Below are 27714 nucleotides of genomic sequence, written 5' to 3' on the forward strand. Positions count from 1 at the left end.
TTATGAAGGCAGCATTACTATGACACCAAAACCAGACAAGGACACCACAAAACAAAAATCTTCAACAAAACATTAGCAATCCAAATCCAACAATACATAAAATGGGTCATACACAATGATCAGGTGGGATTTATTCCAGGAATTGAAGGATGATTGAAAATATGCAAATTATTCAATGTGATACATCACATTAACAAAATGAAGAATACAAATCTTATGAGTATCTCAATAGATGCAGAAAAAGCACTGGACAAAATTCAACCTCCATCTATGATAAAATTTCTCAATAAAGTATGTGTAGAAGGAACATACCTCCAAATAGGCCATATATGACAAACTCACAGATAACATAAAACTCAATGGTGAAAAGCTTTTTCTCTAATATCAGACACAAGACAAGGATGCCCACACTTGCCACGTTCATTGAACATAGTACTGGAAGTCCTAGCCACAGCAATCAGGAAAGAAAACAAAATAAAAGGAATCTAAATTATAAAGGACGAAGTAAAATTATCACTATTCTCAGATGACATGATTTTATATATAGAAAACCCTAAAGAGTCCACCAAAAACTGTTAGGATTAATAAAGGAATTCAATAAATTTACAGGATATCAAATCAATACACAGAAATCTGTTGCAGTTCTATACACTAATAATGAACTATCAGAGAAAACAATCCCATTTGCAATTGCATCAAGAAGAATAAAATACCTAGGAATAAATTTAACTAAGGAAGTGAATGACTTGTACACTAAAAACTATAAGGCACTGATGAAAGAAATTGTAGAAGACACAGATAAATGAAAAGATATTCCATGTTCATGGATAGGAAAAATTCATATTGCTAAAATGTTCCTACTACCCAAAGCAATCCAGATTCAATGCAATCTCTATGAAAATTCCAATGGTGTATGTCACAGAACTAGAACAAATAATTCTAAAATTTGTATGGAACCACAAAAGATCCTGAAGAGCCAAAACAATCTGAGAAAGAAGAATAAAGCTGAAGGTATCACAATCCCTGATTTCAAACTATACTACAAAGCTACAGTAATCAAAACAGTATGGTACTAGCATAAAAACAGACACACAGATCAATGGAACAGAATTGAGAGCCTAGAAATAAATCAGCACATATACAGACAATTAATTTAGGACAAAGGAGCAAAAAACATACAATGGAGAAATGATAGTCTCTTCAATAAATGATGTTGGGTTAAGTGAACAGCCACATGCAAAAGAATGAGACTATACCACTATCTTACACCATACACAAGAATTAACTCAAAATAGATTAAAGTTGTAAGTGTAAGACTGGAAACCATAAAACTCCGAGAAGAAAACATAGGCAGTACACTCTTTGACATAAGTCTTAGGAACATTTTTTTGGATCTGTCTCCTCAGGTAAAGGAAATAAAAGCAAAAACAAACAAACAAGACCTAATCAAACTTTAAACATTTTGCACAGTGAAGTAAACCATCAACAAAATGAAAAGATAACCCACTGAATGAGAGAAAATAATTGCAAATGATATGTCTGATAAGGGGTTAATATCCAACATATATACAGAGCTCATACAACACAATATCAAAAAACAAACAACTAGATTTAAAAATGGACAGAGGATCTCAATAGACAATTTTCCAAAGAAGACATACAGATGACCAACAGGCACATGAAAAGATGCTCAACATCGCTAATCATCAGAGAAATGCAAATCAAAACCGCAATGAGATATCACCTCACACCAGTCAGAATGACTATTATCAAAAAGATTAGAAATAACAAATATTGGCCAGGATGTGGAGGAAAGAGAACCCTCGTACACTGTTGGTGGGAATGTCAATTATGCAGCCAACTGTTTAAAACAGTATGGAGATTCCTCAAAAAAATTAAGAATATAATTACCATAGGACCCAGCTACTCTACTTCTGAATATTTAACTGATGAACATGAAAACACTAATTTGAAAAGATATATGCACCCCCATGTTCATTGCATCATTATTTACAATAGCCAAGGTATGGAAACCACCTAAGTGTCCATCAATGGATAAATGAATAAAGAAGATGTGATATATCTTGTGATATAATATATCTTGTGATGTTATATAGATATAGATATACATTATATATATATAATTGATTTCTATTCACCCATAAAAAGAATGAGATCCTGCCATTGTGATAACATGGATGGACCTAGAGCATATTATGCTAAGTGAAATAAGTCAGATGGAGAAAGACCATATGATTTCACTCATATGTGAAATCTAAAAACAAAACGAACACACAAAATAAAGCAAACTCATAGATACAGAGATCAGATTAGTGGTTACCAGAGTTGAAGGGGGTTGGGGGTGGGCAAAATGAGAGAAGGGATCAAATGTATGGTGATGGATGGCAGCTAGACTTGTGATGGTGATCACATTGTGATGTATACAGATGTGAAATTATAATGCTGTTCACCTGAAAGTTATATAGTAAAAAAAGGAAAGGAACGGAAAAGAACGGAAAGGAAAGGAAAGGAAAGGAAAGGAAAGGAAAGGAAAGGAAAGGAAAGGAAAGGAAAGGAAAGGAAAGGAAAGGAAAGGAAAGGAAAGGAATCTGAAGAAAAAATCATCCTGTGGCTAAATGCTTTTTAGGCAATAACCTAGTTTCCCTACACTCAGTCTCTAAGTTAAATTCTCATAGTTATCCTTCTCATGAGCAAGAAATTCACACCTTTCTGGACCACACAGAAGATTTAAAAAATTATTTTCCTTAATCATTCACTTACTAAGTTATTCATTCCAAATATTTTTTAGAACTTGCTAAGTGCATAAAGAATAAATGTGAAGCAGAGGAAGAAAAGCAGGTAAATAATAATTATGCAGCATGCCAAGAACTGTATTAGAGAAATGGGCAAACTGATATGAAGTGTTCTTTTTCTTAAGCTGCTGCTGTGTCTCTGAGGTATCATTAAGAGAAGTTGTAGAAGGGATGATGGTGATTAGTCATGTTGTTTACCTCTGTTTCTGAAGGATTTTGTCATTGCATCATTTACTATTCATCAACTTTATTTCTATTCTGTTCCTTTAGTACTATACTCATAAGCTTAATGGATAATTAATTCCTGTACTTGTGTACTTGAGCCAAAGCAACATGCTGTTCTTTAGTTTTTACCCTCAGAGCTCTTCAGGGGCATTTTTAAATCACTAAATAATTCATTGCATAATTCCTCTCTTTGGTTTTGCTCTTTGAACTGAGACACATAGTGATCTATGTATTTCTTCTCTCCTCCCCTTGTACAGCAAGGAGTCACTTATTTTCCTAAGACAAAACATTTTATTTGGAATAAAATCCCATATTCTCTTACTTGGCCCTTTAAGTCATAAATTGTAGCATACTAGTGACTCTGAAAATGAGAGTTGGCATATATATTTTGCATATTTTTTTCAAATTACAAAAAAGAGAGAACAAATTTCTTTCCCCACTTTATTTTTTTTTGGTATATGCAAATGGGATCCTGGGGACTTGCATTGAACAGACCTTAAAAGGACATTTATTTCATTTAACTAAGAGCTTGTCAGGGAATTCAATCCTACAAATCATAAGACCAAAGTGATTGATGAGTTGCTAAAAGCGTTGTCACTTTCACTAGAAAATGCTTAAGTTTCTATTTCCTATAGTCTAGATATGAAAATGTAACTCAGATAGAATCGACACTGACACTGAAGGATAAGTCAAAAAAAAATAGAAAAGAAAAGAAAATCTCCTGAGAGTTTGATTGATATGTGAGTTTGTAACCCAATGAACTAAGAGAGATAAATAGCTTGCATTGTTCTCCAAAAATCAGTCACTAGATTTCACTATTTTCTAAAAGGAATGGAAAGGGCAAACCTAACAACAGGAATTCTTACTTCAGTGTAAAGTAAATGATAGAAGCAATTTCTCTTAAATGTTGGTAGAGAACATCTGATTATAGGGAGAAAGACTAAAATTGATTCAAGGGTGCAAGAGAGCAGGATTGTATTACACTGAGCCATGTTGATGTAATTATGTCATTCCTTTTCCCATCTAGATTGCTACATCAATACAAAAAATGGGAGCTTCGTGAAAAATCTATAGGAGTGTGAAATCAAGATAAAATAATAGCGTTATAGATGTGGATCTTTAATTCCACAGAATTGTAATATATTACTGAAAGCTCTTTTTCAATCAAATCAGATATTACAGACCCTTTCAGACCAAACACCTCATTTTACAAGGGAAAAAGGAAACAAGCTAGTAATGATTATGATGATATTAACCAAAATTATTAAAGGATGGTTAACCAAAAATAAGTATTAGTGTTATACTGTAATTAAAAAGTACTGCAGGGCTTCCCTGGTGGCGCAGTGGTTAAGAATCCACCTGCTAATGCAGGGGACATGGGTTCAAGCCCTGGTCCAGGAAGATCCCACATGCCACGGAGCAACTAAGCCCGTGTGCCACAACTACTGAGCCTGAGCTCTAGAGCCTGGGTGCCACTACTAAAGCCCTCGTGCCTAGAGCCTGTGCTCCACAACAAGAGAAGCCACCACAGTGAGAAGTCCGCACACTGCAATGAAGAGTAGCCCCAGATCCCTGCAACTAGAGAGTCCACGTGCAGCAATGAAGACCCAACACAGCCAAAATAAATAAATAAAATAAATAAATTTATTTTTAAAAATCTATTACAATAATAAGTATTTCCCACATATTCTTCTGGCAACTATTGGCTGATTAGAGTCTCTCAAAATATTAGGGAATTCTAATAGCATTAATTAGATTTTTAACAAATTTTTACAATGCAAATAATTAAATTTCCATGAACAAAAATAGTTTTTAAATATAAGAGGCAAAAGACGTAAGAATATTTTTCCAATATTTCACTGCTAATAAATGTGATTTATATTATAGTGAGATATTTGCCATCTATAAAATCACTTTGCCAATGATGTAAAAGTTACTAGGAGACCACTCTAAAGCTTTGGAGGAATGTAGCATGATAGCAACATGACTCTACCTGATATTTGGTCTATTTTAAAGCCCCAGTGTTGCTGTGAAATTTTATGCACACTACAACAAAAGCAAACAGAGTAGCAGAGAAGTAATATACAATTGTCACAGGTGGGTTTCCAAGAAGCAAACTCTGAAGTGTTTTTGTGTATATGCAGTGTTCATGTGTATTACCATGTAGGTTGTACTCTCAGGATCAACTCTTGGGATGGGAAGAAAATAGTATTTGCAGAGGGAGTAGTTTTGCTGAGGTGCAGTCATAAAAAGGGACACCATGAAGTTGGAAGCTGGGATGACCTTGAGAGGTTTCCTCAACTGAAACAAAGACACTGAGCTTTTATAACCCACTCCCTAGCCCCAGCCTCCATATCAATCCCAGTTTGGATGCAGGCTGCCCCGAGGAAGGGGTGTCATCATGGCCCAGTGATGGGAAAGGCAACGAATTGCGAATGTTAGCAGGAATCCTTCTCCGCAGCTGGGAGAATAGGCTTTACAGTTCTGAGATGGGAGCTGGACAGGGCACCACAGAATCCAACGTGGTAATTCCCCTGATCCGAGGTTTCACTTTCCACAATTTTAGTTACCCATGGTCAAATGGGGTCTGAAAATATTAAAAGGAAAATTCCATAAATAAACAATTCATAAGTTTTAAGTTGTGCACAATTCTTTTCTTTTCTAAAATAAATTATTTTATTTATTTTTATTATTATTATTTTATTTTTGGCTGCATTGTGTCTTTGTTGCTGTGCGCAGGCTTTCTCTAGTTGTGGCGAGCGGGGCCTACTCTTGGTTGCAGTGCGTGGGCTTCTCATTGCAGTGGCTTCTCTCGTTGTGGAGCAGGGCTCTAGGCGCATGGGCTTCAGTAGTTGTGGCTCGCAGGCTCAGTAGTTGTGGCTCGCAGGCTCTAGAGAGCAGGCTCAGTAGTTGTGGCACATGGGCTTAGTTGCTCCACGGCATGTGGGATCTTCCCAGACCAGGGCTTGAACCCGTGTCCCCTGCACTGGCAGTTGTGCACAATTCTGAGCAATGTGATGGAATCTCAAGTCATCCAGCTCCATGCCAATGGGAAACCAGGACATCACATCATCTGGTCCTGACATCCAACCGTCAACATTGTCATGGCTCCATCCAGGACCACCCAAAGCAGATGATCTCCTTCTAATATAGCCTCAGAAGGTCAATAGTAGTAGACTACCCATATCACAATGCTTATATCATTCACCTCACTTCATCTCATCACTTAGACATTTTACCATCTCACATCATCACAAGAAGGGTGAGTACAGTATAATACAGTATTTTAAGAGAGAGAGAACATTCACATAACTTTTACTATAGTATTTTGTTATAATTATTCTATTTGATTATTGATTATTGTTGTTGTTAATCTCTTACTGGGCCTAATTTACAAATTAAAGTTTATCATACTTATATATGCATAGAAAAAAACAGCATATATAGGGTTTGGTTCTATCCATGGTTTCAGGCATCCACTGGGGGTCTTGGAACGTATCCCCTGTGGATAAGGGGGGACTATGGTACTGTCTATCTTTTGGCCACATCAAGCACAATTGGGACCACCACTCTTTTTCAATAGTTCAGTGTCATCTTCCCTGATCCATCTGGTTTTTCAGGGGAGAAACATGAATTAATTGAAGATGTGATGGGGCTGCCTCCCCTGCTGCTTTTGGGTCTTTAAGGGATTAACGTCTGCCACTGCCCTCTAAAAGTGACATTGTTCTGGGTATACTAACTTGGCTGTCTGTGTGGAAGAGGGAAGGAGGTGTAATTCTAAAGATTTCAGTGTAATATTTTTATTCAAAATCTATTATATTACCAAACAAGAAATCAATGGTAGTGACATTATGGTCCACTCCAAAAAGTCCCCATTCCAATTACACATTCTGAGACAAGGAAATGACCACTGGATGTATCCATGGACCCAGTGACAGGGGATCGACAGTGAACTGGACCTCATATGACTCCACTATAAGAAAGAGCCCAAAATGATGATTCATATCTCTGGCATCAGTGGTCGTTCAGATTCTTAAACCAATAATACTAAAAATTGTAAGTCATTCTCTCTTCTCAAGTATATGGCTTCAAGAGCAAATAGACATTATCCTTTTGGGGAAAAAGAGGAATCATTACTCTGTACTGTGGGTTCCTTCCCCCCAGTAATCTGGGAGGAAGTTAGCAATTTATGGTATGAAAACCAACTCGGGTACAAAACTTAAGCAACAAGTCATGATATCTTAATTGGGAGGCCTACACACAATCTTCTGGTCATCCATCATTGATCTTTTCTGGTTAAGTAGATGGACAGATATTCTTCTTGGCTGACAGACAATCTATCTGGTCCCTAGAGGTACCATGTACTATTAATTACCTCCAGAGCTCTCTGTGGGTTAGGCCTCCCTGGCTACCACTGTGACCTCACCATTCATTGTGATAATTGTACCTGCCTGGCTTCTACCTGCCTCTATTATTTCAGAATCCTACCCATGAACCTACTTCAGTGATACCATCAGCCCTGGTTTACAGATGATGGCTATAGCCCAGTTTCTCAATGATACTGATACCCCTCATCATGCCATTCTTTTTGTGAGGGAAGCAGAATGTCCTCAGGTCTTCCCCCAGAAACTCCCAGAGGGTCTCCAGCCCCCTGTAACATACCCACTTTGACATGTGCACTTATCTAAGCTTCTTGACCTTTCTTTCTTATTGCCTCCCTGGCCATTCTCACATTGTTACTTTATTTGGTGTGGGCTAACACTTTCTCCAAGCTTCAAGGTGCATTCCAGAAACACGTTAGCATCATCTCTTGCCCAGTTTGTTAAGTTCTGTATCCCAGAAAAAAATGTTCCCATATTGATAAATTTCTTTATGTTCCATCGACTTTAACCCAAGACATCAGAGTCCATTCCAAATGTCCTCTCCCTGTTCCTGGTAATACTTGGTGAATACGTCCCAAGTCTCCTCTTTTTCCCTCTAACCAAACCCAGCACATTGCCAGTCAGATGACATAGTGACTCAGCCATAGGTACTGGCCTGGTGTCCAGGAGGGAGATGCGGATGATCCTGAGAACGTCACAAAGTAACTTTGGGGCATTGCCTTCTGCCTCATCTCCAAGGAAGGTGGAGGAAGCATTTGCCTTTAACAGAGAGGAGTGGGCTGTGTCCTCAGCCTCAAAGTTTCAGAAGAAGCTCAGATTGTCCCATCCCATGTCTCAGGATCCCATTCTTTCCCAGCCTACCTAATTTGGAAATTTAACCCTATATGTAGCTGTGATATACTTTTACAAAGTCCTGTGCCTTGTCTCCAGCTGTCTCAGAGAGGCCTCTGTCTTCCATAGTCACCTTTTAATTGACAGCTAACTATTCTCAGCTTTTTATTGTCTCTCTCCAGAGAATCAATCACCCCTAGCAAATATCATCCAATTTAATTTTCCTTATGTTTGCTCTTTCTTCTGTATTTTTAATGTGTTGGATACATAAGTCCCACTAACTTATAGCCTACAACTGGCACATCATCCCAACTTACCACCAGTGAAATTTTAACAATTCCACCACCACCTTGTGCTCAGGGCTGTGTGTCGTCCACAAATACCCACCCTAATAACGTGATAGGGTCCTCACCCACTGACAGTGAGAAAGCTAGTGTGACAACTTCCCAATCTCATGACAGCCTCTGCTTTCCCAGACCATGCCTGGCACCAATGGCTGCAGGATGAGTCCCCAGGAAGCAGGGGGATGAGTGTGCAAGAAACTTACTGTGGAATGAGCACTCTTGGAATCTACAACGCTGGTGAAAGGAGAGGAAGCAGGATTTACCAGAAGAAGTGGGGCAGCTGCCTCAGCCATCTTTGCAGGGAGTGCAGGAGCTGAGGTGATGCCAGAAAATTCCCGATTGTGGTGAGGGCATTTACACTCCACACCAACGTCCCTCTGGAAGTTTCTGGGACCTTAGTCAAGGCAGTTTTCTTCAGCAAAGGGCAAGTCCCAGAAAACACTGACAGCTAAAAGTAGCTGGGCTTTGGCAGTACACTCTGCAGCTGGGGAAGAATCTTTCATCCTTGAAGGGAATCTGGGTTGTACACCACAGCATCCACTTCAGCCAGCATCAAAGTAGGGAATTCAGGAAAAGTAATTATATGATCAAGCCTTGCTGTTACTACTTCTCACTGAAGATGCTTTGGGGAAAAATAAGTAATTAATTAAATTCAATACCTGCCTGTTTCTCTTGTATTTTCCATTGTTTTCTCTCCCGCCATCTTTGCCATGGTATCATCGTGTCATTGTCCGCACTCGGCACTACTGCTAGACTCATGTCCCTGAAGCACGGTTATATTTAGGTTCTCGTCCTCCACCAAGACCCTCCCTTTCTCCCAAAGAATCAATAAAATCCACCCTTTAGCACTTGCTCCAACCTAATTACAATTAACCTATCGACTCATACACAAGAAAACATCCTCTCAAACCACATGGTCTATATTATTGTCCCCCTACCCCACCAAGCATCCAATCTGTATTGCCTCTTCCATGTTTTGTTCATACTGATCTACCCTTTTGAAAATCCCTTCCTTCTCCTATTCATCCTTCAAGATGACTCAGGTCAAAATTCACATGGCATTTTAAGGGCAGGCAGTGACCTCTCTTTCCTATGGATTTTGTCACTGGCTCTACCCTAATAATACAGTACCCCTTTAGAAATTCTATACATGTAATCTCTCCTCAACAATCATATCATTCTTCTGTTTTGTAGCTTACCTTTTCACAAAATTAAGCCTTTTCTCCCTGTTTAGAGCATAGATAATTGTAGGGCAAAAACTTTGATGTTGTGTGCCTGGGCTCAATAAACCCTAAATGAATGGACATGGGAAAGCACCTGTCACAGGGCAAACACCTGTGCACTTGTTCCTTGAGAACAAAGCCCTCCAAGACTCAGTGTCTCCCAAACTTATGTTTTGTCCTGTCCTAGAAACTGTAGCACTTAACATGATGTCAAATTACATTCCATTCCCACTAGGCCTATTTGTACCAACAGTAGATATTGGTGCATTTACCCTGTGAAAAAAGAAAATCATTCTTACATGTTTGAATTCATGCAGGTCCTTCTTTGTGTGAAAAAGAAAGTAAAAACTCACTTGGTACACATATAATAGCTATGAAAGCCTTTTGTAGCACTTTACCAGTTACAGGTGCCAGGTACAACATGCCAAGTGGTAAGTGATTAATCCAATGAATAGAAGACAACCACCAAGCATTTAAGGCAGTGCGCCACTGGGTTTTATGATTATAGCTATTATTCGTGTTGAGCACCAAAGTGCTTCAACATTAAGCGTTCATATGGAAGAATTTTTCCCATTCTTGATTGCTAATAAAGTTGTGATTTTAATATTTTTTAAATGATTTTTTTCTAAATTTTTCAAGGATTGGAGCAATTGGGTGGATTGAAACCATATTTCACCATTCAACAGCATTCTTTAAGAGCTGCTGAGATTTCTAATCACGTTATCCCACACAAGCATGTTCAGAGGACCAGAATCTAGTGCAGTGGATATCAACTTTTGCCCCCAGAGGACACTGGTCAATGTCTGGTGACAATTTAGTTGTCACAGCTCTGACTGTGAGGGAAAAGGGCCAGGAATTCTCATGAAACCAAGCCACGTGTATTGAAAACTTTAAAGAAGAGGAAATACTAGAGTTATGAAATTAGAAAAGAAAAATCTTATGTCTTCGGTCTCAAAGTTCAGGAGAATAATTTTGCATACAAATGAAAAACGGGAAAGCAATGAAGCTGAATCCCATACAACGTTCATATTAAAAAATAAGACATAACTTTTGCATAGGATGGCGGAAGAGTAAGACGCGGAGATCACCTTCCTCCCCACAGATACACCAGAAATACATCTACACGTGGAACAACTCCTACAGAACACCTACTGAACGCTGACAGAAGACCTCAGACCTCCCCAAAGGCAAGAAACCCCCCACATAACTGGGTAGGGCAAAAGAAAAAAGAGTAAACAGAGACAAAAGGATAGGGACGGGACCTGCACCAGTGGAAGGGAGCCGTGAAGGAGGAAAGGTCTCTACACACTAGGAAGCCCCTTCCCCCCAGTCTCCCCCGCAGAGACTGCGGGTGGCGGAGGGGGGAAGCTTCGAAGCCGCGGAGGAGAGCGCAGCAACAGGGGTGCGGAGGGCAAAGCGGAGAGATTCACGCACAGAGGAGCAAGGCCGACCGGCACTCACCAGCCCGAGGCTTGTCTGCTCACCCGCCGGGGCGGGCGGGGCTGGGAGCTGAGGCTTGGGCTACGGTTGGAGCGCAGGGAGAGGACTGGGGTTGGCAGCGTGAACACAGCCTGAAGGGGCTAGTGCGCCACAGCTAGCCGGGAGGGAGTCCGGGGAAAAGTCTGGAACTGCCAAAGAGGCAAGAGACTTTTTCTTACCTCTTTGTTTCCTGGTGCGCGAGGAGAGGGGATTCAGAGCGCTGCTTAAAGGAGCTCCAGAGACGGGCGCGAGCCGCGGCTAAAAGCGCGGACCCCAGAGACGGGCGGGAGACGCGGCTGAAAGCGCGGACCCCAGAGACGGGCGGGAGACGCTAAGGCTGCTGCTGCCGCCACCAAGAAGCCTGTGTGCGACCACAGGTCACTCTCCACAACCCCCTTTTGGGGAGCCTGTGAAGCCCCCACTGACAGGGTCCCGCTATCCAGGGACAACTTCCCCGGCGGAAGGCACAGCGCGCCTCAGGCTGGTGCAACGTCACGCCAGCCGGCGCCTCACGCTGGTGCAACGTCACGCCGGCGCAACGTCACGCTGCGTCTGCCGCCGCAGGCCCACCCCGCACGCCGTGCCCCTCCCTCCCCCCCCCCCCCCCGGCCTGAGTGAGCCAGAGCCACTGCATCAGCGGCTCCTTTAACCCCGTCCTGTCTGAGCGAAGAACAGACGCCCTCAGGCGACCTACACGCAGAGGCGGGGCCAAATCCAAAGGTGAAACCCCGGAGCTGTGCAAACAAAGAAGAGAAAGGGAAATCTCTCCCAGCAGCCTCAGGAGCAGCGGATTAAAGTTCCACAATCAATTTGATGTACCCTTCATCCGTGGAATACCTGAATAGGCAACGAATCATCCCAAATTGAGGAGGTAGATTTTGAGAGCAAGATTTATGATTTTTTTCCCCTTTCCCTCTTTTTGTGAGTGTGTATGTGGATGCTTCCACGTCAGATTTTGTCTGTATAGCTTTGCTTCCACCACTTGTCCTAGGGCTCTATCTGTCCGTTTTTTTTTCCTTAATAATTATTTTTTTATTTTAATAACTTTATTATATTTTACTTTATCTCCTTTCTTTTTTTCCTTCCTTCCCTCCTTCCTTCCTTCCTCCCTCCCTCCTTCCCTCCCTCCTTTCTTTCTTTCTTTCTACTTCTACTTATTTTTTCTTTCTACTTTTTCTCCCTTTTATTCTGAGCCGTGTGGATGAAAGGCTCTTGGTGCTGCAGTCAGGAGTCAGTGCTGTGCCTCTGAGGTGGGAGAGCCAACTTCAGGACACTGGTCCACAAGAGACCTCCCAGCTCCACATAATATCAAACCTCAAAAATCTCCCAGAGATCTCCATCTCAACACCAGCACCCAGCTTCACTCAACGACCAGCAAGCTACAGTGCTGGACATCCTATGCCAAACAACTAGCAAGACAGGAACACAACCCCACCCATTAGCAGAGAGGCTGCCTAAAATCATAATAAGTCCACAGACACCCCAAAACACACCACCAGACGTGGACCTGCCCACCAGAAAGACAAGATCCAGCCTCATCCACCAGAACACAGGCACTAGTCCCCTCCACCAGGAAGCCTACACAACACACTGAACCAACCTTAGCCACTGGGGGCAGACACCAAAAACAACGGGAACTACGAACCTGCAGCCTGCAAAAAGGAGACACCAAATACAGTAAGAAAAGCAAAATGAGAAGACAGAAAAACACACAGCAGATGAAGGAGCAGGATAAAAACCCACCAGACCTAACAAATGAAGAGGAAATAGGCAGTCTACCTGAAAAAGAATTCAGAATAATGATAGTAAAGATGATCCAAAATCTTGGAAATAGAATAGACAAAATGCAAGATATATTTAACAAGGACCTAGAACTAAAGATGAAACAAACAATGATGAACAACACAATAAATGAACTTAAAAATACTCTAGACGGGATCAATAGCAGAATAACTGAGGCAGAAGAATGGATAAGTGACCTGGAAGATAAAATAGTGGAAATAACTACTGCAGAGCAGAATAAAGAAGAAAGAATGAAAAGAACTGAGGACAGTCTCAGACACCTCTGGGACATTAAACACACCAGCTTTCGAATTATAGGGGTTCCAGAAGAAGAAGAGAAAAAGAAAGGGACTGAGAAAATATTTGAAGACATTATAGTTGAAAACTTCCCTAATATGGGAAAGGAAATAGTTAATCAAGTCCAGGAAGCACAGAGAGTTCCATACAGGATAAATCCAAGGAGAAATACACCAGGACACATATTAATCAAACTGTCAAAAATTAAATACAAAGAAAACATATTAAAAGCAGCAAGGGAAAAACAACAAATAACACACAGGGAATCCCCATAAGGTTAACAGCTGATCTTTCAGCAGAAACTCTGCAAGCCAGAAGGGACTGGCAGGACATATTTAAAGTGATGAAGGAGAAGTACCTGCAACCAAGATAACTCTACCCAGCAAGGATCTCATTCAGATTTGATGGAGAAATTAAAACCTTTACAGACAAGCAAAAGCTGAGAGAGTTCAGCACCACCAAACCAGCTCTACAACAACTGCTAAAGGAACTTCTCTAGGCAAGAAACACAAGAGAAGGAAAAGACCTACAATAACGAACACAAAACAATTGAGAAAATGGGAATAGGAACATACATATCGATAATTACCTTAAATGTAAATGGACTAAAGGCTCCCACCAAAAGACACAGATTAGCTGAATGGATACAAAAACAAGACCCATATATTTGCTGTCTACAAGAGACACACTTCAGACCTAGAGACACATACAGACTGAAATTAAGGGGATGGGAAAAGATATTTCATGCAAATGGAAACCAAAAGAAAGCTGGAGTAGCAATTCTCATATCAGACAAAATAGACTTTAAAATAAAGGCTATTAGAAGAGACAAAGAAGGACACTACATAATGATTAAGGGATTGATCCAAGAAGAAGATATAACAATTGTAAATATTTATGCACCCAACATAGGAGCACCTCAATACATAAGGCAAATACTAACAGCCATGAAAGGGGAAATCAACAGTAACACATTCATAGTAGGCGACTTTAACACCCCACTTTCACCAATGGACAGATCATCCAAAATGAAAATAAATAAGGAAACACAAGCTTTAAATGATACATTAAACAAGATGGACTTAATTGATATTTATAGGACATTCCATCCAAAAACAACAGAATACACATTTTTCTCTATTGCTCATGGAACATTCTCCAGGATAGATCATACCTTGGGTCACAAATCAAGCCTTGGTAAATTTAAGAACATCAAAGTTGTATCAGGTATCTTTTCCGACCACAACACTATGAGACTAGATATCAATTACAGGAAAAGATCTGTAAAAAATACAAACACATGGAGGCTAAACAATACACTACTTAATAATGAAGTGATCACTGAAGAAATCAAAGAGGAAATTTAAAAATACCTAGAAGAAAATGACAATGGAGACACGACAGCCCAAAACCTATGGGATGCAGCAAAAGCAGTTCTAAGAAGGAATTTTATAGCAATACAAGCCTACCTTAAGAAACAGGAAACATCTTGAATAAGCAAACTAACCTTGCACCTAAAGCAATTAGAGGAAGAAGAACAAACAAAAACTGCAAAGTTAGCAGAAGGAAAGAAATCATAAAAATCAGATCAGAAATAAATGAAAAAGAAATGAAGGAAATGATAGCAAAGATCAATAAAACTAAAAGCTGGTTGTTTGAGAAGATAAGCAAAATTGATAAACCATTAGCCAGACTCATCAAGAAAAAAAGGGAGAAGACTCAAATCAATAGAATTAGAAATGAAAAAGGAGAAGTAACAACTGACACTGCAAAATACAACAGATCATGAGAGATTACTACAAGCAACTATATGCCAATAAAATGGACAACCTGGAAGAAATGGAGAAATTCTTAGAAAGGCACAACCTGCCAAGACTGAATCAGGAAGAAATAGAAAATTTGAACAGACCAATCACAAGCACTGAAATTGAAACTGTAATTAAAAATCTTACAACAAACAAAAGCCCAGGACCAGATGGCTTCACAGGCAAATTCTATCAGACATTTAGAGAAGAATTAACACCTATCCTTCTCAAACTCTTCCAAAATATAGCAGAGGGAGGAACACTCCCAAACTCATTCTATGAGGCCACCATCACCTTGATACCAAAATGAAACAAGGATGTCACAAAGAAAGAATACTATAGGCCAATGTCACTGATGAACATAGATGCAAAAATCCTCAACAAAGTACTAGCAAACAGAATCCAACAGCACATTAATCGGATCATACACCATGAACAAGTGGGGTTTATTCCAGGAATGCAAGGATTCTTCAATATATGCAAATCAATCAACGTGATACACCATATTAACAAACTGAAGGAGAAAAACCATATGATCATCTCAATAGATGCAGAGAAAGCTTTCGACAAAATTCAACACCCATTTACGATAAAAACCCTGCAGAAAGTAGGCATAGAGGGAACTTTCCTCAACATAATAAAGGCCATATATGACAAACCCACAGCCAATATCGTCCTCAATGGTGAAAAACTGAAAGCATTTCCACTAAGATCAGGAACAAGACAACGTTGCCCACTCTCACCACTCTTATTCAACATAGTTTTGGAAGTTTTAGCCACAGCAATCAGAGAAGAAAAGGAAATAAAAGGAATTTAAATTGGAAAAGAAGAAGTAAAGCTGTCACTGTTTGCAGATGACATGATACTATACATAGAGGATCCTAAAGATGCTACCAGAAAACTGCTAGAGCTAATCAATGAATTTGGTAAAGTAGCAGGATACAAAATTAATGCACAGAAATCTCTTGCATTCCTATACACTAATGATGAAAAATCTGAAAGTGAAATCAAGAAAACACTCCCATTTACCTTTGCAACACAAAGAATAAAATAGCTAGGAATAAACCTACCTAAGGAGACAAAAGACCTGTATGCAGAAAATTATAAGACTCTGATGAAAAAAATTAAAGATGATACAGATAGATGGAGAGATATACTATGTTCTTGGATTGGAAGAATCAACATTGTGAAAATGACTATACTACCCAAAGCAATCTACAGATTCAATGCAATCCCTATCAAACTACCAGTGGCATTTTTCAGAGAACTAGAACAAAAAATTTCACAATTTGTATGGAAACACAAAAGACCCCAAATAGCCAAAGCAATCTTGAGAACGAAAAACAGAGCTGGAGGAGTCAGGCTCCCTGACTTCAGACTATACTACAAAGCTACAGTAACCAAGACAGTATGGTACTGGCACAAAAACAGAAAGATAGATCAATGGAACTGGATAGAAAGCCCAGAGATAAACCCATGCACATATGGTCACGTTATCTTTGATAAAGGAGGCAGGAATGTTCAGTGGAGAAAGGACAGCATCTTCAATAAGTGATCCTGGGAAAACTGGACAGGTACATGTAAAAGTATGAAATTAGATCACTCCCTAACACCATACACAAAAATAAACTCAAAATCGACTAAAGACCTAAATGTAAGGCCAGACACTATAAAACTCTTAGAGGAAAACATAGGCAGAACACTCTATGACATAAATCACAGCAAGATCCTTTTTGACCCACCTCCTAGAGAAATGGAAATAAAAACAAAAATAAACAAATGGGACCTAATGAAACTTCAAAGCTTTTGCACAGCAAAGGAAACCATAAACAAGACCAAAAGACAACCCTCAGAATGGGAGAAAATATTTGCAAATGAAGCAACTGACAAAGGATTAATCTCCAAAATTTATAAGCAGCTCATGTAGCTTAATAACATAAAAACAAACAACCCAGTCCAAAAATGGCAGAAGACTAAATAGACATTTCTCTAAAGAAGATATGCAGACTGCCAACAAACACATGAAAGAATGCTCAACATCACTAATCATTAGAGAAATGCAAATCAAAACTACAATGAGATATCTTCTCACACCAGTCAGAATGGCCATCATCAAAAAATGTAGAAACAATAAATGGTGGAGAGGGTGTGGAGAAAAGGGAACCCTCTTGCAGTGTTGGTGGGAATATAAATTGATACAGCCACTGTGGAGAACAGTATGGAGGTTCCTTAAAAAACTACAAATAGAACTATCATATGACCCAGCAATCCCACTACTGGGCATATACCTGAGAAAACCATAATTCCAAAAGAGTCATGTACCAAAATGTTCATTGCAGCTCTATTTACAACAGCCCGGAGATGGAAACAACCTAAGTGTCCATCATCGGATGAATGGATAAAGAAGATGTGGCACATATATACATTGAAATATTTACTCAGCCATAAAAAGAAACGAAATTGAGCTATTTGTAATGAGGTGGATAGACCTAGAGTCTGTCATACAGAGTGAAGTAAGTCAGAAAGAGAGAGACAAATACCGTATGCTAACACATATATATGGAATTTAAGAAAAAAAAATGTCATGAAGTCCTAAGGGTAAGACAGAAATAAAGACCCAGACCTACTAGAGAATGGACTTGAGGATATGGGGAGGGGGAAGGGTAAGCTGTGACAAAGCGAGAGAGAGGCATGGACATATATACACTACCAAACATAAGGTAGATAGCTAGTGGGAAGCAGCCGCATAGCATAGGGAGATCAGCTCTGTGCTTTGTTACCGCCTGGAGGGGTGTGATAGGGAGGGAGGGAGGGAGGGAGACGCAAGAGGGAAGAGATATGGGAACATATGTATATATATAACTGATTCATTTTGTTGTAAAGCAGACACTAACACACCATTTTAAAGCAATTATACTCCAATAAAGATGTTAAAAAAAAAAAAAGACAAACGTGTAAACTAGAGACAACATAAAAACAAATACTAACATACAGTATGCATTAAAAAGTAGAAGAAAAATGGGATGAAACATTTAATGTATAATAAAGAAATGAAGAAAGGAATTAGAAAAAAATGAAAACATTGAAGACAAGCAAAGAATATATACCCATCTCACAGATATTAGGAAGACCAGAGCAAGGGAAAAATAAAAAGCAAATAATCAATTCAAGGTTAAAATTTCCAAAAGGTTCATGAAATTAGAATTAAAGAAGGTTTGAAACCCCATATTGAAGGCGTACAACAACACATATCTGGAAAAAATCTACATATAATATAATTAAGAAATAGTCTAGTAAATTATGGTTGTCATAGGAAAGAAATAGAAAAATCCTTCACGTGAACAGGTAAACAAAGGAGTGAGTTGGAAGGGTGAGAAAATTCAAATTTGATCAATTTCTCAGTAGAAGAAATTATGAACATTTTTAAGATACTTACAAAAAAGGCAAAATTCTAAAGGTTTTTTTCCATCTAAATGGCTTTTCAAGTATAAACACTGCAGATAAACTGTCTTCCACATGAAAATTTTCAGGGAATATGTTTCCCATAAATCTTCCAGAAAATGAGTACTTGATAAGTAAAATGATTAAAGAATTATTGACATAAAGCAGTTAATGTTAAATATATATTCATATGTAGAACAGAATAAAATAGGAACAAAAAAGAGTAGAGATTATATAATGGCTATAGCTATATTTAAATTTGAAATAAATTTTAAATAAAATTAATAAAATAAAAAAATTAACATTTGCCATAATCAAATGGGTGAGTTTTGTGTTGCCATTCTGGGAATGTGTTTTGTGTAATGTAGAAAAAAGCAAAAAATAATTACATCGCATTTTTATGATATCTCCCTTTGGGTCCTTGAGAACCTTGTGGGAGAAATGGAATAAAAGATGTGAACTGACGAGTTATGTACATACTGTGGAGTCTAGCATTTAAATTGGGGTTAGCAATTTGAACTCATGATGTATTTTGTCTCCAAAAACATGTATTTTATACCAATGAAAAGCCTTTCCTAGCTCTGTCCACATAGAAGACCTAGGAAAAATAACATATCTGGTGTCAGTTATTGTCTCCGTCAGCCAGATTGAAATGCAATTTCCTAGTAAAATAAAACAAGTCTTTTTAGAAAAATGACTGATTTCAAGTCTGGAATAGAAAATGGACCAAAGAAGCTTAGAAAACCTTATTTTAAATTATACACACTTATGAGATGCTACTGACATGTCATAGTTGCTAAGTGTCTCTGCAGCAGTCTTCTCCAGCCTAAATATCCTAGTGCTGAAGTAGAGAAACCCTGATCTGGAGCAAAGTGCGATTTTCTATTATTTTACTCACGCACCAAATGAAAGGAAATGCGTTCTTCCTCTGGGATGAAGACGTACTGTTACTTCAGTTTAAAATTACTTAATTATGTGTACCTGAAGGCAAGAACAGATTTGAGGCAATGATAACAAAGTTTCACCTAAAATTTTGTCTAGGAATTTTTTTTTGCAGGCAAGGCAAATCATGCCACACAGCGATATGGAATTAAAACCTCAGCAAATTTTGCTTTAGTTTCTTTTACTCCAAGGACTTACTTTAATAGTTCCATAATAACTTCCTGCTATCACGGTTGAAGCTACACAGCACATTTTGAAGCCCTTTGCTGTCCCACGGCTGAAATTGTGCAAGACATTGTTATTATTACCATTTGGATCTTTTAAATGTATTCCAACCCAGTGGTGCCTAGAATCTGCCGCACTGTAATTCTTCCTGTGGTTACAACCTGTTCATTGCTCCTTGCAACTTCCATTCACCACCGAGTGCTCTCAGCCTGGCTTTATGCTTTCAGTGTGTTTCAAGTACACAAATGTAGACTGAACATCTGCTCTATTTCTGTAATCCAAGTGTTCTCTGATAAAGTGACAGCTCAGAGCCACTACCATTACATAGCTTCCTAAAAGCCATTCATAAGGCCCTTTCAATAAACAGAGCTACATATTGTTCTTCCAATAAGAAGAGATATTTCTTCTGATCGCTGAACAAAAAAGATAAGCAGAGTCATCGGTTTCTATTATATGTTTCATTAGCAGCAAATTTCCCCAATGTTTATATCAATAAGATTTTCAGAAAGGAAAACAAAAGGAGAAACACAAGCAAAAAATGTGCAGAATGTGACTACACACAATGCTCAGTATTATTTTTAATAATAATTAATGACGGTAGGTAATAAAATATTTCATGATGTGGGGAAATCTTCTTTACTTATATATAAGAAGTTTTTATAAGATAGAAAAATGAGTTCTTGCATTTCTTCTCTGGAGAAAAAAAAATAAAATAATAATCAAACAATAAATAATGGTAATTTCTTCACAGGTTCTTCATGAGCTCTTATTTCATGCTAAACAGTGTGTCAGAGTGTAGTACATCGGATTTATTCAGAAGAATCTGTGCCTGGTGTGTAGATTGTATGAAACTGATAAGGAAAATGTGACCAGGAAGGAGAGATGAAGCAGTTTTATTTCAACAAACCAAATGACAATATAACCAGATAAAGAAGACAAAATTAAGATAATACCAGCTTCTGGTTGTACAGTTTGATAAATCTCTGGATATTGATGACAACTGAAATGGAGAATGGGATATTGGTCAAAGGTATGCCCATGAATATTAGTAAGAATTTTTTTTTTTTTTTTTTGGTGTTGCTTCTGTTATAATGGTTCAAATTGCTAAAGGAACTTCAGCAAAATCAGAGACCTTGAAATTCCCTATGGAAAGGCTTCCCTGGATCCTATTTATACTGTAGGTTTTAGGTGGTCATGCAAAATACGGTAGAGTGTCACCTCTAATGGAAGAGGATTTTTTTTAAATCAATACGCAAATTTGTAATTATTAATCCATTACTCTGTAGATAAACTACCTTGAGAAACTTCCATGATCTCTCTGCTTTCCAGTTTCTTCATATGTGGAAGTACACATTATTTAACAAACATTTATTGAGTTCCTACTAGGTAGTGTGCATTAGCACATAAGAGGAAAAAAGATACAATGTCTTTCCTGCTCTCAAATTATGATGAAATCTACTTGTCATTTTAACATTGCAAGGTGAAGTATTGATTAGAAAATCATCCTGAGGACTTCTCTGATGGCACAGTGGTTAAGAATCCAATCCGCCTGCCGATGCAGGGGACACGTGTTCAATCCCTGGTCTGGTTAGATCCCACACGCTGCGGAGCACCTAAGCCTGTGCGCCACAGCTACTGTGCTCGCCTGCCACAACTACTGAAGCCCAAGCACCTAGAGCCCATGCTCTGTAACAAGAGAAGCCACCGCAATGAGACACCCACGCACCACAATGAAGAGTAGCCCCTGCTCTCTGTAACTAGAGAAAGCCTGAGCACAGCAATGAAGACACAACACAGCCAAAAAGGGAATAAATAAATAAATAAATGTATGTAAAAAACAAAAGATAATTATTCTGAAAGTATCAAAACAAAAGTATAAAAAGAAAAGAGAAACTGCCCTAAGGTCGGCAGTGGGGATCACTTACGTAATTGATTATTAAATTTTTCAAAACAAACACAAATATTCCTACTGGTTTATTTTTTTAAACATGTTTATTGGAGTATAATTGCTTTATATTGGTGTGTTAGTTTCTGCTGTATAAAAAAGTGAATCAGCTATACATATACATATATTCCCCATATCCCCTGCCTCTTGCATCTCCCTCCCACCCTCCCTATCCCACCCCTATAAGGGGTCACAAAGCACAGAGCTGATCTCCCTGTGCTATGCGGCTGCTTCCCACTAGCTATTTTACATTTGGTAGTGTATATATGTCCATGCCACTTCTCTCATTTTGTCCCAGCTTACCCTTCCCCCTCCCCGTGTCCTCAAGTCCATTCTCTATGTCTGTGTCTTTTTTCCCATCCTGCCCCTAGGTTCTTCATAACCATTTCTTTTTTTTAGATTCCATATATATGTGTTAGCATACAGCATTTGTTTTTCTCTTTCTGACTTACTTCACTCTGTATGACAGTCTCTAGGTCCATCCACCTCACTAAAAATAACTCAGTTTCGTTTCTTTTTATGGCTGAATAATATTCCGTTGTATATACGTGCCACATCTTCTTTATCCATTCATCTGTCAGTGGACACTCAGGTTGCTTCCATGTCCTGGCTATTGTAAATAGAGCTGCAATGAACATTGTGGTACATGACTCTTTTTGAATTATGGTTTTCTCAGGGTATATGCCCAGTAGTGGGATTGCTGGGTTGTATGGTAGTTTTATTTTTAGTTTTTTAAGGAACCTCCATACTGTTCTCCATAGTGGCTGTATTAATTTACATTTCCATGAACAGTGCAGGAGGGTTCCCTTTTATCCACACGCTCTCCAACATTTATTGTTTGTAGATATTTTTGATGATGGCCATTCTGACCAGTGTGAGGTGATACCTCATTGTAGTTTCGATTTGCATTTCTCTAATGATTAGTGATGCTGAGCATCCTTTCATGTGTTTCTTGGCAATCTGTATGCCTTCTCTGGAGAAATGTCTATTTAGGTCTTCTGCCCGTTTTGGGTTGTTTGTTGTTTTGATATTGAGCTGCATGATCTGCTTGTAAATTCTGGAGATTAATTCTTTGTCAGTTGCTTCATTTGCAAATATTTTCTCCCATTCTGAGGGTTGTCTTTTCGTCTTGTTTATGGTTTCCTTTGCTGTGCCAAAGCTTTAAAGTTTCATTCTGTCCCATTTGTTTATTTTTGTTTTTATTTCCATTTCTCTAGGACGTGGGTCAAAAAAGATCTTGCAGTGATTTATGTCATAGAGTGTTCTGTCTATGTTTTCCTCTAAGAGTTTTATAGTGTCTGGCCTTACATTTAGGTCTTTAATCGATTTTGAGTTTACTTTTGTGTATGGTGTTAGGGAGTGTTCTAATTTCATTCTTTTACATATAGCTGTCCAGTTTTCCCAGCACCACTTAGTGAAGAGCCTGTCTTTATTCCATTGTATAATCTTGCCTCCTTTATCAAAAATAAGGTGACCATATGTGCATGGGTTTAATCTCTGGGCTTTCTATCCTATTGCATTGATCTATATTTCTGTTTTTGTGCCAGTACCATACTGTCTTGATTACTGTAGCTTTGTAGTATAGTGTGAAGTCAGAGAGCCTGATTCCTCCAGCTCCATTTTTCTTTCTGAAGATTGCTTTGGCTATTCGGGGTCTTTTGGGTTCCCATACAAATTGTGAAATTTTTGGTTCTACTTCTGTGAAAAATGCCATAGGGATTGATAGGGATTGCATCAAATCTGTAGATTGCTTTGGTTAGTATAGTCATTTTCACAATGTTGATTCTTCCAATCCAAGAACATGGTATATCTCTCCATCTGTTGGTACCATCTTTCATTTCTTTCATCAGTGTCTTATAGTTTTCTGCATACAGGTCTTTTGTCTCCTAAGGTAGGTTTAGTCCTAGGTATTTTATTCTTTTTGTTGCAGTGGTAAATGGGAGTGTTTCTTTAATTTCTCTTTCCGATTTTTCATCATTAGTGTATAGGAATGCAAGAGACTTCTGTACATTAATTTTGTATCCTGCTACTTTACCAAATTCATTGATTAGCTCTAGTAATTTTCTGATAGCCTCTTTAGGATTCTCAATGTATAGTATCATGTCATCTGCAAACAGTGACAGCTTTACTTCTTTTCCGATTTGGATTCCTTTTATTTCTTTTTCTTCTCTGATTGTTGTGGCTAAAACTTCCAAAACTATGTTGAATAATAGTGGTGACAGTGGACAACCTTGTTTTGTTCCTGATCTTAGAGGAAATGGTTTCATTTTTTCACCATTGAGAATGATGTTGGCTGTGGGTTGTTCCCTCAATGATGTTGAGGTAAGTTCCCTCTATGCCTACTTTCTGGAGGCTTTTTATCATAAATCGGTATTGAATTTTGTGAGACACTTTTTCTGCATCTATTGAGATGATCATATGGTTTTTCTCCTTCGATTTGTTAATATGGTGTATCACATTGGAGAAAGGATTGGAGAATCCTTTCATTCCTGGGATAAACCCCACTTGATCATGGTGTATGAGCCTTTTAATGTGCTGTTGGATTCTGTTTGCTAGTATTTTGTTGAGAATTTTTGCATCTATGCTTTCAGTGATATCGGCCTGTAGTTTTCTTTCTTTGTGATATCTTTGTCTGGTTTTGTTATCAGGGTGATGGTGGCTTCATAGAATGAGTTTGGGAGTGTTCCTCCTTTGGCTATATTTTGGAAGAGTTAGAGAAGGATAGGTGTTAGCTCTTCTCTAAATGTTTGATAGAATTCGCTTGTGAAGCCATCTGGTCCTGGGCTTTTGTTTGTTGGAAGATTTTTAATCACAGTTTCAACTTCAGTGCTTGTGATTGGTCTGTTCATATTTTCTATTTCTTCCTGGTTCAGTCTCGGAAGATTGTGCTTTTCTAAGAATGTGACCATTTCTTCCAGGTTGTCCATTTTATTGGCATATAGTTGCTTGTAGTAATCTCTCATGATCTTTTGTATTTCTGAAGTGTCAGTTGTTACTTCTCCTTTTTCATTTCTAATTCTATTGATTTGAGTCTTCTCCCTTTTTTTTGATGAGTCTGGCAATGGTTTATCAATTTTGTTTATCTTCTCCAAGAACCAGCTTTCAGTTTTATTGATCTTTGCTATAGTTTCCTTCATTTCTCTTTCATTTGTTTCTGATCTGATCTTTATGATTTCTTTCTTTCTGCTAACCTTGGGGGTTTTTTGTTCTTCCTTCTCTAATTGCTTTATGTGTAAGGTCAGGTTGTTTATTTGAGATATTTCTTGTTTCTTGAGGTAGGATTGTAATGCTATAAACTTCCCTCTTCCTATTGGTTTATTTATTTTTATATATATATATATATATATTTTTTTTTTTTTGCGATATGCGGGCCTCTCACTGTTGTGGCCTCTCCCACTGCAGAGCACAGGCTCCAGACACGAAGGCTCAGCGGCCATGGCTCACGGGCCCAGCCACTCTGCCGCATGTGGGATCCTCCTGGACAGGGGCACGAACCCACATCCCCTGCATCAGCCGGCAGGCTCTCAACCACTGCGCCACCAGGGAAGCCCCCTATTGGTTTAATGTTGGCCAGGTTCTAAGTACCTCACCATAAATGCTGTAAAATACCACCTTTCATGTAAACATCATGCAGATATGTAACAGAGCAGCAATGAAGTGAAAGTGGAATGAGCATTGACTAATGAACCTGGACTAATCGTCATGTAACTGAAAGTGGGGTCCAGCTGCTCACTGTTCAAAAGCCATTAAAGGGACAAGATCGGTGGAAAGGAAAGTTTGCTTTATTTTGGATGCCAGTAACCCTCGTGGGTGGGGGAGAATGGACTCTTGTCCAAATGCTGTCACCCACACCCCACTGATAATCAGTGGGCAAAAGCTTTTTTAGGCATAGGGAGGGGACTACATGCAGAAACAGCACAGTCAGCTCTGACAGTCGTCTTGAAATTGGTTGTGCAGTGGTCTGTCCAGCATCATCCTGATTAAGTACAGTTAATCTTCAGTTCCAGGGTCGGTTCATTCCTGTTTCCTTGAGGCCAATTCTCAGAATTGTGGCAGCGTACATCATGGCTATAGTCTGGCCATAATGTAGTTAGCTTTTTCCACCTGGCGGGGGTTTCAGTATCTACAAGACAGCTCACAGGATATGGCTCAGAATATTACCTATAGCCCTTGAGAAGGAACTAAAAGTCCTTGACTTTGCTTACTGACTAAACTATTATTGTTTTGTCCTGTTTGACTGCTTTTCTTTGGTTCTGCATCTTCTCACTTCTCTGATTAAACTTATTCTTTAGCTAAAGTTTTTCTACAGACAAAAGGCAGGCTGAAGACATGGGGGCATAGACCATAGGGCCCTGCTCCGTTTCAATCATGGTTAAAAGGGATGGAGGACAAAGGTGGGGGGGGCAAATTGGGAAAGGGGAACAAGCGATTGTTGGCTTCTCTCTCTCGCAAGGGTCCACTGCTCCTTTGTCTAAAGTTCATGAGTCACTCTGAGCATTACCTGGCTGTGAGTTGATTGCTGTCCAAAACTTGCCAAAGGCTGGCTTGAGACCTTTGATAACAGAGAGGAAATTTAAGCAGCCTCTTAAGTACACATTCTTCCAGATTCTACAAGTTCATCCAGACAGATTACCAGACAGTAAACATTCAATTCTGTAACCGAGCAGGACCCTATGAGGCCTTCCCAGAATAGACCCCACCCATCTCCTCTGCCTGCTTTTTGTAGAAAACCTTTAGTCAAAGAATGCATTTGATCAGAGAAGTGAGAAGATGCAGAAAGGAAAACAGTCAAGTAAGACAAAACAATAATAGTTTAGCCATTAAACAAATTAAACAACATTTAGTTCTTCCTCCTGGACTATAGATAATATTCTGAGCCATGTCCTTTGAGCTGTTTTGCAGATACTGAAACTCCCACCAGGTGGAAGAAGTTAACTGTGTGCTGCCCACAAACACATAGACCCCAGACCTGTTGGAACCAGAAGGTTGATGCTGCTGACTCCTGATTTCCTCACCACCAACCGATCAGAAGAATGTCCACGAGCTGACCACACCCTGCTCCTTGAACACTATAATACTCCTCACTACCCCCTCCAGGGGGGACACACAGTCTTAAGGGCATTAGCCTGCCATGGCCCCCTTTGCCTGGCAAAGCAATAAAGCTATTCTTTTCTACTTCACCCAAAACTCTGTCTCTGTGTTTCTATTCAGCACCAGCGAACAGAGGCCAAATTTCAGCAACAACAATTCTATTCTCTTCACTCTCTATAAGAGTTCAATCCATGAGTTAAAATATGATATACTCTCAACACACAGAGAATACACATTGATATAAGAAAGGTCATTTAAAGGTTTTTCTCTATAATCTTTGAAATCGTTCATGAACTATTTTTTTCTCAACAACCCCTAAATCTGGGATTCTCATTGAATATATATTTAACTGTATTTCAGTGAATCCATGATCTCCCCAAAATTTAATGCAAAAAGTATTGTTTCTCGGACAGATGGGGATGGATCTAGTGCTTTCATCATCTTCCTGAAAGAGTCTGTAATTTCTTAAAAGCCTTGTGAACCACTCACTCCCTGCACTTCTTGGAAGTCCTAGATTTAGAGGAAGAATGTTATATTCTAAGCACAATTTGTCCCTAAATAATCTTCCTCATGGTTCAGAGTCATAAATATCACCCTACATTTCTTCCCACAGTGAGAGTAATAGTAGTTTTCATGTTATATATCTATGTCTATGGGGTGTAGTTGAGACAGGAAGAAGCCTCACCACTGATGGTCAAGTTACCATGTAATTACAAGTTGGGACAGATTTCTGGGATACTTGGCTTGGATATATGAGCAAGAGGTTGGGAGAGACACAGCTGGACTTCCGACTTGATCCACCTTATTTTAGAGGAAGCAGTACATAGTTATATCCTGGTCGCTGATCATGAGTCAAGCTCCAGACCCTATTCAGGAAGGCTGCCATTAT

The sequence above is a fragment of the Orcinus orca genome, chromosome 4 (genome assembly GCF_937001465.1).
Source record: "Orcinus orca chromosome 4, mOrcOrc1.1, whole genome shotgun sequence".
In the NCBI taxonomy this organism is placed as follows: Eukaryota; Metazoa; Chordata; class Mammalia; order Artiodactyla; family Delphinidae; genus Orcinus; species Orcinus orca.